The 14,733-nt window shown below is 40.2% G+C and overlaps 1 protein-coding gene across 4 annotated transcripts in view; it reads left to right on the top strand.

Annotated features, from left to right (window-relative positions):
• PALLD (palladin, cytoskeletal associated protein) overlaps window positions 1–14,733 on the top strand; it is a 216,413-nt gene that overhangs the window by 27,274 nt on the left and 174,406 nt on the right. The window lies entirely within an intron of this gene.

Here is a 14,733-nt window from a genome sequence, read left to right as displayed (position 1 = left end):
TTTGGCATTACAAGTTTACTGGATGTTACAGTTTATCTTAGGAAAAGGTCCAAAAGGGGATGGCACCTATGTCATCTTAAGAGCTCCGAGGTTTCTCAATGAACTAGCAAATAGGATTCTCCATAAAAGTTTTTCTTAAGCAAACTACAAGTAAAAGCAAGCACACTTCAAAATCTAGCACACTTGTGCTGTGGAGGTATTTCCCCCTCAGCTCCTATTTTGTCAGCTTCAAAGCAAACGTAAGCTGATGTTCCTTCATGTTTAGCATGCATGTAATAAAAATGATTATTACTTTCCCCTTGCACTGCCTTCATATCAAAGGATCTGCATGCTTACGTATCTCTGTCATATGCTGGAAGCCTTTCCTCATGTTCAGACATCTGAAATGGGAATCCTTGACCATGGGGAATGGAGAAGAAAGGGGATATTATAAAGTGTTGTGTGGAATTGCTAAACACACAAAACAGGCCTGAATGTCAAAAGGTGCCCACCAGGCATGTATGGCAGCTCATTGGGGGCTCACTAAACCTCCCCCACCTGCCCACATGGATTTCAAAATGGCGGGAGGAGGCAACCAACCATTTGGTAGTCCACAACCATTTGGTAGCTGATAAACTTCACTTGGGGTGGTGGGTCACAAATGGTGAAAGCCAATGTACAGGCCGGATCACTTCACTATAAAGTGACTGTGTTTTATTATAGGCTACAATCCATTGCGGAAAATCCAGTAAGAGTCAAAGCATACTTCTCCCTTCAGAATAATAACCTAGAGTCTAACCAGCTTTCCACAGAAAACAGTGCACTACTGAGCATTCTTCAAAACAGATCCGTAAGGAGGGAAGTGTACTAAAGAAGAATTCGCTTCAACAAATACCTGCTAAAATAATTAGTCTAAAGTTCATGTAAGTTCCCTTTGCCCAAGCGTGCCCAATAATGAGGAAATGGGGCATATTAGAACTACAAAAAACATTTTTTTAGTGCTCCTAGACTACTTTAGTGCACAGTGGCTATGTCTATAAAATATAGCTACTGATCTTGGTTATAAAGTTATAGTCACATGCTGCTAAGTCTGATGTTTTCACAGGTGGACAGATAAGAATGATTTCATTGTCTGCAATTGGCAGACAGAATACTATGCAAGCAAGAGCAGAAAGAGATTGTGGTGTTCATTATTTTCATTTGCAATAGAAGGCTTCACAATGATTCCTCCACAGACAATATTACTTAACAATTCTAAATTTCCAGTTGGTCACTCCCACCTATCTGGAAAGAAGAGGTGCAGATCTCTAGTTTTTTCCTTGTGGTGCGAGAGGATGTAGGAGTTGGAGAAGGAAAAGGCCCATCCTACTGGGGCACCAACAGAATGGCCGCTCCTCCTTCTGCCTGCACCCACAGCAGAAGAAATGTGCTGGATTGTGGGGGAAAGACCTGGGGTGTATTCAGACATGGGGAATATTGCATTAGTTTTCCTTATTATAATGCTATAATGCTGTGCCATTTTCTAGTGTTCCTTTCACATGCAGTACCTGTTGTGTTGTGGGACTCGGGTGGTGCTGTGGTCTAAACCACTGAGCCTCTTGGGCTGGCCAATCGTAAGGTCGGCAGTTTGAATCCGTGTGACGGGGTGACCACCCATTGCTTTTTTCCCTGCAGCAAGGGAGGAGCAAATCTATTTTAGCAATGTTAATATAATGTGCAAACCAGGTCACTATGTCTGGGGCAGCAAGCCCCAGGGACTTTAGTGAAGTTTTGTGTGTTACACACAATGCCACTGGCAAGTTAGCTTGGCAAATTAGCTAGAGATAATACAACTTTAAATGGACACTTTGTTTGTTTGTTTGTTTATTTATTTATTTATTTATTTATTTATGGGAATGGAGTCCCTAGACCATTGCAACATCAGGTACTGTTCTGGTGGTGGTGTTTTTTTAAAATAAAAATAAAAAAATCTGCCCTTGTTATCTATTCCAGGACAGTTTACAATGCTGTTAAAATGAAACAATAAGCAATAAAAAAGGCTCAACCAAACCAATGAAGAAATAGAACAATTCAATATCTATTAAAACACCAGAGTAAAAACTTTATACCCAGTGTTTAAACTAACCATCCTTCCAAGATTGAAAATGCAAACCATTAAAATTCCCAAGATAACAAAAAAAAAGTCTTAACCTCAAAAGAATGTTGACACCCAGCCCTTTGTTTTTGTAAGATCTGAATCAGATATGGCTGTGCATGTTCTGATCCAGTGCCTGGATGCATTGATCAGCTGGGAAAGGGCCAAGAAACTGAAACTCAATCCTGATATGTTGGAAATCCTATGGCTGGGTAGTTCTCAGGTCAGGGAATTGGGTAGTATTGGATGGAGTTGCAGCCCTTCTAAAGGAACAGGTATGCCGTCTCAAGGTACTATTGGATCCATCTTTGTCATTAGATGCCCAGGTGACGACAGTGGCTGAGGTGCCTTTTACCAGCTTGGAATTGTCTGCCAGATACGGTCATTCTTGGACAGGGATAGGGTGATGACTGACTAATGCAAAGGTAGCTATAAGGATGTGCTGTTGCCATGTGCTTTATGAGGAGCTGGCATTAAGGCTGGGTCAGAAGCTGCAACTGGTTTAACTGGTAGCTAGGCTAGTCACATACCTTGCTGTATGCATATGGCGCCAGTCTTAAAAAAACTGCACTGACTGCAAATGCGCTATGAGTCAGGTTTTGGTTTTGATGTACACAGCCTTAAACAACTTAGGACCAGGTTACTTACCGGACCAACCTCATCCCAGTTTTAGCTAATTCAATCATTAAATTCTAGTGAGGCCCTGTTGGTAGTGCCAACATCAAGTTTCAGCATACATTGATAGAGTTTAGGTGGTTTGTCCCTACTGAGGTCACACTCAACATGACTTTACAAGGGAAGCTCTCTGCTTCCAGCAATTTAGGTGTCAAAATGTACCATAGAATTCTCTGTTTGAATCATAAAGAATAGTTACAGCCCAGCCCTATACATGCTTACTGAAATCTGTAGTGACATCGGTGGATTTGTTTCCAGGTAACTGTGCTGCGGGGGGCGGGGCTTGAATAAAATATTTTGGGACAGGTAAGCACCGCCCTGCGTAATTGATCACACATCCCATCTGAATGGCAATGCCCATCAGTTTTGGGGAGCCCAGCATCCTTAAGTATTTTATTGGGCGGGGGGCTGAAGGAAACTCAGCCCCTAGAAGTTGGCTCCTATGCTGTGCTGTCATTTATATGATCAGACCATTAGTTGCTAATCTTTTTTTGGGTCCAAGGACACATTTGAATTTTTGCTCTAGGCTGCACCTCCTCTGGTTGCTTCTCTGCCACTTCCTTCAGCTCTGTATTTTTCAAGGCTCAGATCAGCAGCCTACTTGGGTGGTTCGCCTTGCCCCTTGGTGCAGCACCCCAGGTGCCCAAGAGGCTTCCTCTGCCACTGTCAGTAGCTTGGTTGTGGACCTGAGCCTTGAAAATAACACCGAGTTGAAAGAAAAAGTGAGAAAGCATGTCACTCATCCAAAATCCTCCTTCAGCTCTGTGTAATTTTTTTGGAGGGGGACGTACCCACCCTTACCAATAAGGGGTTAATGAATGGGGTGGGTACAGAGGCTTCATGGGCACCAGCGAAAGTTCTCAAGAATGAGAATCACGCTGCACATCCTGCCTCTACAAAATAGACTTCATATCTAACATACTCCGAACAGCTCCATAATTGATATATTATTGGCTGACACTCATATAATAGGCCCCAAGTGAGAGGCTGTTGGAAATGCTGAGTGGTGGCGGTGATTTTTTACAGAGACTGTAATGTCTGTTAGCCACTCACTCCCAGATTAAATAGAATTGCCACGACTGCAGATGCCAGGAATAAATAATGGTGATATAAGAATAGTCAGGGTGGCTTAGGAATGTCGGCATGGAGCAGTTATCGTGCAGAAGCATTTTCAGACGTCTTCCCTAATCAGAAGACCCTAACATAAAAATTGGCCCCAAGACTCAATTGGCTGAAATTAGATCTTCACCCATCTGTCCCTGAAGGAAACTACAATACACTTCCTGTGTATATTGTTCTCCCTATGCTCATGGCAGTTGCTTGTACCCAGATACTATAAACGGAGGTGAGCAGTATCCTCTGATCCATGTTATTGTTGTTCTGTAGTTGGGTCTGCCCTTCATTCTGTGTGCAAAAGTTTTGAGGTGGATTGAAATATACTCGAAGTCGAATGTGAATTTCATGCTCTTTATTCAGCTCATAGTAGCAATGAATGAAACTTTCCCCAAAACGTCTAGCTATATATACATTATTTACACAATGGTCCCCTTGCGATTGGCTAATTCCAGGCTGCTCCTATAGGCCAATCAGGTTGCAGATTCACCTCCTCCAGGAGCCTGATTGGCTGCTCCTGCAGGCCAATCAGGCCGCTGATTCACTACCACCTGGAGCTAGATTGGGTGGCTCCTGCGGACCAATCAGATTGCTGCATTCTGGATCCTATTATTCTAGGATTCAGCTCAGTACATAACATGGACACATCGCTTCATTTCCAGACAGCGTCTATCCCATAACCTCCTGCTCAAATCATGTAACTTCTTTATGCCACAAATGTTCTGGTTTATTTCTGTCCTGCTTTTCTTGTGCTGTAGCCCTTCCAGGTGGCAATAACATGATAGCATTGGGGAAGCATCTCAGAACAAACTAAAGTGGAATAACTCCACCACAAATGCATTATTACTGTGTTACATGTCCTGCAACATGCTTGTCTGGATGGGCCCATAGACAGGATACCATGTTTAGAATAGTTTTCATGAGTATGCAAGTTGCTCCAGCATTTGTGAAACCATTTCCTAAAAATCTCCTTAGCTTTCTCAAAAAATATTTGCTAAGATCAGTAGAATAGAACTCTGTACAATGGAGATCACACACTAACCTCTCATTTTATTTATCTTTGGCTTTTAAAAGGTTTCATTGGAACGTTTCCCTTAAGCTCAAAGGCTTACTGTGAGAATATAAACAGCCTTTTTAATTTCTCTGCATATATATATTCTTCATCCAAAAAAATGAAAAGGCAGCATAGTATTTGAATTACCAAATTGTTTAAACCTGACACAACATGGCTTGTTTTATTCTGTATAAGAAATATACTTTTTAATATGCCATTATTATAAGCTGCTGCATTCTTATGAAAGCTTAGTGAGCTATACTAGCTAAAGAAAGAGAACTACACTTGGCTCCACAAATGTCTTTTCTTTTGTTCTTGCATTTTCCTTCAAGGATAAAATCAGGATAAATATTGTATTTAATCCATACAATAAGACACACCTTGCAACGTATTTAAAATTTAAGATGCATTCTAATCCATAAATTATAGTGTTGTCTGTGCCTCTTCTTCAAACTTTATCTCATCCTTCCTTAAGCTGAGAGTAGTGAAGGTGGTAAAGGGGAGATACTAAAATGCCAAATGTATCCTTTGACACAGGATTCTAGATACTTTTTATCTGCCAGTCCTGTTATTTGGTATGCCTGGGATGGTGCAGTGAACATAAAAACATAGAAATACAGTACTGTGTATAATCAGGCTTTGGTTTTGTATCTGCAGAGAAAACTGTCCCAGATCATTTGGTGGGTTTCAGCAGTGCTACCAGAGATATACAATGACCGCCACTAGGGAATTGTGATTTAACCTTTCCTTTATTGATTTTTAGTTAAGATCTAATTCTACATAACAAACACTGCAGGAACAGTAAGAAAAATGAAAATATTTTACTGCCCAAATGTCTGATGCCCCGTTTAACTGATTATAGGATCACCCAGACACACCCAAAATATTTTTTTTGCTGCTTCCTACTTGTTTCCCTGAACGCACGTGGGCTTGCCAATCGGAACGTCAGTGGTTCGAACCCGCATGAAGGGGTGAGCTCCCGTTGCTCTGTCCCAGCTAGCAGTTCGAAATCACACCAGTGTGGCAGATAAATAAGTACTGCTGTGGTAGGAAGGTTAACGGTGTTTCCATGCGCTCTGGCACTTGTCATGGTGAACTGTCCACCAGAAGCGGTTTAGTGATTCTGGCCATATGGACAAACACCGGCTCTCTTGGCCTGAAAAGTGACATGAGTGCCTCACCCTATAGTCACCTTTGACTGAACTTAGCTTTGCAGGGGTCCTTTATCTTACCTTTACCATACTTGTGTCCAACAGAGGGTGCTGTGAGATCCAAGGCCAAACATTTTCATTACAAAGAGATCGTGCAATGTATTGATACAGTTATGTTGTACTGTTAATTTACAAGGTGGAAACCCCGAATACAAACTGTATGGTTGTTTCAAGCATGCCTCACTCTGGATACTATAAGTGCCAAACTAGCCCCTGACTGAGGTTATTAAGGAACATTCTTCAAATTACAACTGTATTATCATTAAACCTTTTTACTAAACTGTTTTATTATTCATAATAATAACCTCTTTACTCACTTCGGTTAGACCTTTTATCCCTTTGGCTAGATCTTGTTTTGATTTGTTCTCTTCATAGTAAGGGGGATGACTTGGGTCCCCTTCTGACTTTTTTTATTATGGGTGTTTTTTGTGACATGTTCTTGACACAATAATAGTGGTGGATTTATTCTGCTTTAGTTTAGTTCTGCAATGCTTCCAGATCTCTGTTGTCCTACATTTTTGTTGGGCTACGGCACAACGAAAGCACGACAAAAATAAACGTGGACATTTGAGGTATAAAAAGTTACAGAATTTTTTTTTTGAAAGAAGTTACAGAATATTCACAGACTGAAGATGTAGCAATATGGCCATCTCAAAAAAATTGTAAGGCTAAAAGGTATTGAAGTGGGATTGCATGTGACTGTCCCAATAACATTATGAGCCTGAATAATCAGAAATGCAAAGTAAAAAGGATGTACAAGTATTCTGCTGTACCAGAGTATTTTTGCCCACAGTGAAACAAGGGAGATTCTGAACACTTTGGAGAGATCACTTTGACAGCTGCATTGCAGGTCCTCTTGGTTCCCATTAACAACACTCATGGTAACTCAGCACAGGAATTCCAGTGTATTACAATTCACCTACAAAAAGCAGTGATTTGTGAATTCACAAGCTGAATTTGGTGTTCTGTATTGGTCTGGAAGCCAGTTGTCTGTGAAGGAGATAGTGATGTATTGCCTTTTCCATGCACAGACCATAATACTATTATTTCATGCACAAACCACAATCCTGTTAACAGAAGCAGGCAGTGTTGGTGGGGCACCACTGTGCACCTGACCTCTGGTTGAATGCACTGCTGCTGCTTGCCAGGAGGTAGAGTGGGAAGTTGGAAAACAGAAGCGAGGCTGATGCTGTGCAAATGGTCCATGTTTGCTATGTCAGTGCATTTGCACTGCGCTTATCTTAGTGCTATCTTGGGAAGCAGCAGGGAAACAACTGACCAGAAGTTATGTGAGTGGTGGGGCCCCAGTTTAGATTTTTGTGGCATGCAGCCTTTGTAGGGGTAGCTGATATGTTTGGGTAGCCCACCCCCAGATCTTTGAATCCTGTTGATTTCTAGAATGCTCAGGCAAAATTATTCCACAAATGGCAGTTGTTTCTGTGTTGGTTATTTGATCAGCTACCACAATGAGGAAGGAATGGGATGGTGGAATCTTGTCAGCTGCTTCAGTCTGGAGGTGAGGAAACATATTTTTGAATGCTTCCCAATGTTAAAATAAATTCACTGTGTATAGAAAGCTGCAGCATACCAGGAGATTTGAACTAAGAACTTAGGCAGCAGACCCCAGGCACTTTACTCCCTTAGCAGGACAGCTTTCAGATTCAGGAATTACTGTCACAATCTGCTGTGCTATGGTACAATTCATATGACAGGCAGAGCTGGAGCTGAATTTCTCCATTCAGCCCGGGCCATGTAACTGGAGAAACCAATTGGTGGTTCCAAATAACTCTTGTTCTAAGCTGTTCTTCCGTTAGAAGATGTAACAACATGGGCTATCCCACCTGGTCCTTGATCTTTGGCTGGCCAGTCTTTTGACTGTGTTTCTGCCTCTGCCCCTATCCTGCCCTTGCCAGAAGTAGACCCCACCTAGGTCCCAGGCCTGGAAAAAAACTAGCACATCTTTCAGCTGCATTAGTTGTCAGCTGCAGAGTTTGAGATGGAAGAGCATTCACAAACAGCACCCACACCTGCAATCTGCAATAGTACCTTTCGTTCTTACTGCCTTGGGAGTCTACAGCCTCATTCCACTGCATGGACCAGGCCCTATTCTGAATTTTGATTACAATGCAGCAGTGTGTGACTATGAAATATAGTCCAGATAATACAAATGAAGGATATGATCGCTTACTGCTTAATCTCCTTGGCTATCTTCCAGAGCAGGAACTTTTCTCTGGAAGAGCAACCATATAAAGTAACTCAAAAAGTAGTATATTTTTAGAGGCACACTCGCTTCACATGGTTAGGCTGTCATTGCAGAGACTGAAATCCTGGTGTTCAAACCACATTTTGCAAACTGGTTGAAGGGCAGTCTCCCTAAAAGGAAAATGTTGGCAAAATAATCTGAATACAAATAAGATTTACGTCAAATGATTGTATTGGCACAGATGAAAAAGATTTATTCCCAGAGAATAATTCCTGGTTGGGTTTACTAGGCTGATACTACCTGCCTCTTTTTCAGAGGAAACCCATTCCTTTTGTTAAGTGCTTCCCATTCCCAGTAGAAAATAAAAAGCTGTAACTTATCATTATAAGAAACCTACATTTTTCTCCTTTTCTTCTTTTTGTGCTTTATAATTTTTTCTTCTGCTGTATTTTCTTTACTGCTTCAGGCAGTTTCAACCACTCGGCCACCCAGGTATAAGGCTTTCTGTAACCAGTTGTGTTTGGAGCAGATATTTAACATCAAGTTAGACCTTGTAGATTTGACAGGTTCAGGTGCTTGGCTTTTGTTTGTGTGCAATGTTTATTACAGGTGGTTTTGAAGAAATTCAGAAACCACTCTTCTGTACACATGTGTCTTCTTTTCTGTACATTTAAACAGCATTTTAATTTTATTACAGTTCACTTTTTTTAAAAAGGACTATGTAGCAGGAAGCCCCAACATGGCGAATGGTATGCTGATTATTTCTTAAAGTAAGCATCTGGTAGGTACACCCCTGCCAACACATGTTTCTAATAAGAACAAAGAGAGAGATTTTAAATTTCTGTTTCATTTTGGAAACTGCCACTCTTCCTGTGCTGAGAGCTGCAAAATAGGATCCAGGTACAATATGTTTCCTGCTGCCCAGAAACTGCCAGCCCCTACCTCCACCCCAGGAATCCTGCCACTGTTACGCAACAGCACCTGCTCACCAACCCACACATAATGGTAATAATCAATTTTCAATTACTCTTCGCTTTAATGTAGCTGCATAAATTAATCCACAAATCTAGGTATGTTTCTTTAAGGTAGGTATTTGCTGTAAGGAGGTATAAGCTTCTAAACTTAAAAATAATAGTTCTTAATTCATTTATCATACATTTCATAAGCTGAACACTAAAATATGCATACAGGGAGGAGAAATTATGTCTGTTGCAGCAAAAACAACAGAAAGTTTTATTATACCTTCATGCCTAAGGGTGCTTCCAGATGAGTGTCTATTGTGTGATTGGTACCCCTATTACAATATAGTTTTTTGAAGCATTTACACGTTATTGGCATCAAACTGCCAGTCCTTATCTCCCCCCCCCCCCACGCATTCTAATCTTGATGTATCTTTTTGGATATAGAAAAAAAAAACCTGGTTTCTAATGACTTATTTGTTATATCTCAGTGAACCATTTGCAAACCAAGCCCCCAGTGCTCTGGAAGCTCCCAATTTCTATCTACGTAGTTTTTAAGATCTTGAAGTTGGCAGTTCTAGAACTTTCTGGTTGCTAGGAAGAAATCACTGAAGGAACACTGGCCAAGGGCTAAGAAAGCATCCCTATGTGAAATCAGGTTTAATGGGACTTTCTCCCACATTAACGGATATAGGATTAGAATCTAAATCAAGTTCAAGGCTCAGAGTTTATTACTGACTTCAATCTCCCACCAAAAGCTGAAATAATACATATGTCTTCTTCAGCCTTTTTTTGTTCACTGATGAATAGAAACACATAGATATTATACATAGCAACAAGTTGATATTTTAAAATATGATAGAATGGAAATCACATTGCACTGTATGCAGATTAAATTGCCGTTAATGCAGAATGGTTTAATGCACAGCATGATAACCAGTCTTTCCAGAATATTCACAGTTAAATAAGAAGGGGGAATCTGTTTTACCTGCCCTAGAGAGAATCTTATCAGCTCATTTTAGTCAAACAATAACTTCTTATCAACATGAACCAGATTCAGTCTTATGAATGGGCTGGATTGGCAACCTTCTCCGTCCACATAGCAACTGGGCAAATATTATTCTACGCTTGTGAAAAGGCCAATGAGACTTCAGGTCAGGACATTTTCAATATGCACAATGTTAGTGTGAACAACCTCTCTCTCTCTCTGACTTTACTGTTCCTAGAGTATGATCTCATCTGCAGATTGTAAATACTTGGGGCTTTTATAGAGGGAAAATATTACGACGAGTAGAATTCAATGAATAATTTAGATAGGAGCCACACAGTTCTAATTACTTTTGGAAATTTGCAGACATCTATAGGATGTTTATCAAAGAGTGCCCAAAAGGTATTCAATACACTTACAGCTGTGATATTTGGTGATAGAAGCCAATGTGATGTTGTGAATGTAGATTCAAGCATGCATATAGCAGCTGTGGGGACAAATACCATCTGGTTGTGGGGGGGGGTGGATTTCAGTGGGGAAATAGTGCTGGGGAAAAGCTTTAAAAACCCTCCCCTGCTCTACAGTTCCAGTTTACATTGCCATCCCCACCATGGTTGCTGTGAGCTTTGGAAATGAGACTTCAAATAATGGAATTCAAAGATGTGTTTAACATCCCATCTGGTGTGATGCTTAGACTGGGTTTAAATCGCAGCTCAACTGTGAAGGTCTCTGGGTGTCAAATCACCATTTTGTAGCCCAGTCTATCTCATAGGAATGTAGCGAAGATAAAATGGGTGGGAACCACAGTCTTCAGCATGAGCTTCTTAGGGAAGGTAGGATAAAGATATAAGTTTATAAGGTTGCTGAGTTAAATAAAATACACACATTGTATTTTTCTATTGATATTACTGTTACGGATATGTGTACTTAATTTTTTCATATCAGCAACAGTTTTTAAGAAATGTTGTCATATATTACTGCCCTTCCTTTGCCTTGCAAGCTGTGAAGGTACTGACTCTTGTTCATAAAAGAGCAAAATGGAGATTAATTCACCAAGCTTTCCCATAGCCACAATGTGGGCAGTGAAAACAGGGCCATGATTTTACAATTCTCTAACCAATGCTTTAAATGTGAGCCATATTACTGTCTTGATTTCATTTATCTCAGTTACCCTTGACTGCAGCATCTCAAGCTATTAACTGGTTAGGTCTGGGTCAGCATAGCTGCTTTGTGTAACTTATCAGGCCCCCTGATTAACTTTCTCCTCTGTCACATTAGGTGTCATAACCTGTATAGATCCTTCAGTCTCTTGCCTGTATATGTGTAGAAACTGGTTATGCATGTATAAACTGTCCTCCAACATCTTGCTGTTGCTCTTCTTCCCCTTCTCTAGCATCTACCTCCTGCTGAGGCCACCTGACTCTGCATAATGGTAGGGACAGCCCTGGCTCTTTCCCCTTCCATACATCCTTGACACCAGCCCCACCACAGTCTACACCAGTGGTTCTCAAACCTATTTCTGTGGACCACCCTTTCAGAATAAAAAATTATTCTTGCCACACCATTTTTAAATTTTTTTTATTGCTAAGACATACTTTAGAAAACAAACAACTCATAGCAGTGCTTGATTAAGAACACAACTGCTTTATAATATGATCATGGGGCATCCAAGAAGCATAAAACAATGCAGCTACGTAAGAAATATAAATATAAATGAGCCTCTTACAACCTTAAGTATGTATATACAAACTCAATGAGTTGTGAGCTTGCAATATCACTTGATGCTCTTGCTGTCATTTTTGAAAAGATATCTTATCTATATTCTACAAATAATAAAAAATGGACACTATACTATACCAACACTGAAATGTTTACATGTTTCTTTTATTGCCCTTGAATCTTCCAGCCAAACTTTGCCATCCTCTGCTGCAGCACCCTTTAAGAAGCACTGCACAATCAGATTTCTAAATAAGCAAAGAGCATGCACACTCCCAACCCACAGTATTTGCCTTCCAGCACCTGGTTGGCCGAAGAGCAAAGCATAGAGATTCAAAGGAAGAGACAGAGATAGCGAATAACACAGTTCTAATTACAGGAGGGAACTGAATGAATTTTATTACAGTCACAGACCAGTTCCAGCCCACATACAATATTAAGGAAAGCATAAAACACGATAGGGATACATTTGAATTTGCAATTAGGTATAACAGGGAAAATACAGATATAGCAACAGTTAAAAAATATATAAATTAAAACTTAGTCACTAACATATAACCTAAAATTATCATTTAAGGCCTTAATCATTATGATAGCACAGCTTGTTCCCTAAGTTTTATGGCAATCACACAGAATTTGGCTACCCTTAACGTGATCTCAGGATCCTTCTCCTCTACCAGGGATTTTAGACATTGAAGTTCGGATTCATTTGGAGATAGCGGGGTAATAAATACCGAGAGTATATTCCCGTAGAAATGGCAGCGTAACAAGGCATGAGAGACAGTTTCCACCTCCATCAAGCCTCAGGGGCAGACTCTTTCCGCGTATGGTTTACCCTTGAATCTGCCCTACAATAAGGCAGTTGGCAGCACGTTGAATCTAGTGAGGGTAAATGACCGTCTGTATTTAGGTATTTGTAATTTTGACAAATAATTTGCTGGGGTAAATCTTCTCCCATTATCTTTTATTGCTGCATGAGGGAACTGAATGCCCCGACAGGATGACTAAACCTCTCTTCCTAAGAAAGCCATTTTTAAGTCACCTGATTTCTGTTTATTTCTTGAAATGCTATTATGCCATCTTTGAAATATAAGTAAGAACTGAGGCACTTCTTTTCGCTTTCCACTGATGGTCTTAGAGCACTTCTGCCAGAAGTGTTATATAATGATAATAAGGCAAATATGCATTTATTTAGCTTGCTAGGCCAAAAACTTGGCTACCAGACCACCCTAACAATTCTGCACCTGTCTGTCATGTTTGACATTTGATGTTTCACAAGTGACTGTGAGTACTGATTCAGTTGCATTTAAGATCTGTCTCAAGCACACTTACTTAGCAGGGCTTACTTCTGAGTAAACACACATGATTGTGTTGCTAGTGGCTCAGCTGCTCAGCTAAGAAGTTTACTTTGCGTCTTTCAGTAATTATTTTGCAGCATGACCTATTTTAAAGGATTATTGAGAGATCATAATATTAGGCCATTTGATAACCTCTGAGCCCTTCAGTTAAGGTGGGGAAAAACTTTAAATGCACATATACACATGCATTTTGGTAGCAAGGTCAACTAGCATATTAAAACATATATTATGAGTTTTCCAGAGGGATTGTTAAAATGTACCGTAATTTATTCAGGTTTTTCTAAATTTGGCAAGTGTCCAATAGTTGCAGGATGCAGGGGAGGAGAGCAGTTTAAAGTTTTTAGAATGCAAAATTCTTCTAGACTGAGACTAACAGATGCTAAACATTAGCCTAAAATTGATTTTTTTTCAATGGACTTCATATGAGATAGGCATAAAATGAGTATTTCAGCACAGTAGAGTCTGTAACATTTTAGCTTTTTATGAGACAAGGGGTTCCTTTTTTTCCACAGAAAGATCCAAGCCAGAAGCACTATCCATTAAGAAAGCAAATAAGACTTGTGGGACACATTTTTATAACCATATTGCGGAAATATTCTAAAAGATCCAAACTCCTGAGGTCAAATTGAGGAACAGCTGTTGCTTCTGCTTCTTAAAAGTTATTTTTTTATTTATTTATTTATCCCTTACCATAAATGATGGCACTTGAATTTCACTTAATTGGGTGAATATTTCATTTGTGCCTCTGGTGAGGTAGCAAAAAGTACAAAAATATGTCACTGATTTCAGACACAACTTGCTAGGTATTTCATCCTCTAGTCTATAAGGTATTTTGGACAGGATTAGTGACGGCAGCAGAAAAAAAGAAGAGGAGGAAGAGGAAGGGGGCGCAGAAGAAACTTTCCAAGTGGGTAAGCTGTGTCCCACATGTTAAGATCTCTGAACAAAAAATAACTGTATATGTTAATGACCAGAGTCCAGCAATGGAGATATGAGCTCCTTGTTTGTGGGGGTGTTTACTCCTTCCCTCCCCCCAAGCCCCCTCTGGTGCCACCCATAGACAGGAAACTCGATTCTGTTGCATGTTACTATGAATGCCGAAGTCACAGAACTCTTAACATCTTTGTTACAGAGTGGCATTCTTCACAAAATAACTTTTTTTCCCCTCACAGAGTTGTGTTTCACTTGCATATATTTAACTGTGAATTAAAAGTTCAGTAAGTGCCTACCCTGTGAAATATACCTGCCTGGTAGCCTTGCTTGCTTGGGTAAGTGTGCAAACCTTTGCATCCTTAAGAGTACATCCCACTGAAAGCATTTGTGCTTTTCTTCTGAGTAGGATT

The sequence above is a fragment of the Podarcis gaigeae genome (assembly GCF_964106915.1).
Source record: "Podarcis gaigeae genome assembly, chromosome: 9".
Lineage (NCBI taxonomy): Eukaryota > Metazoa > Chordata > Lepidosauria > Squamata > Lacertidae > Podarcis > Podarcis gaigeae.
This window is presented reverse-complemented; position numbering and strand designations above follow the sequence as displayed.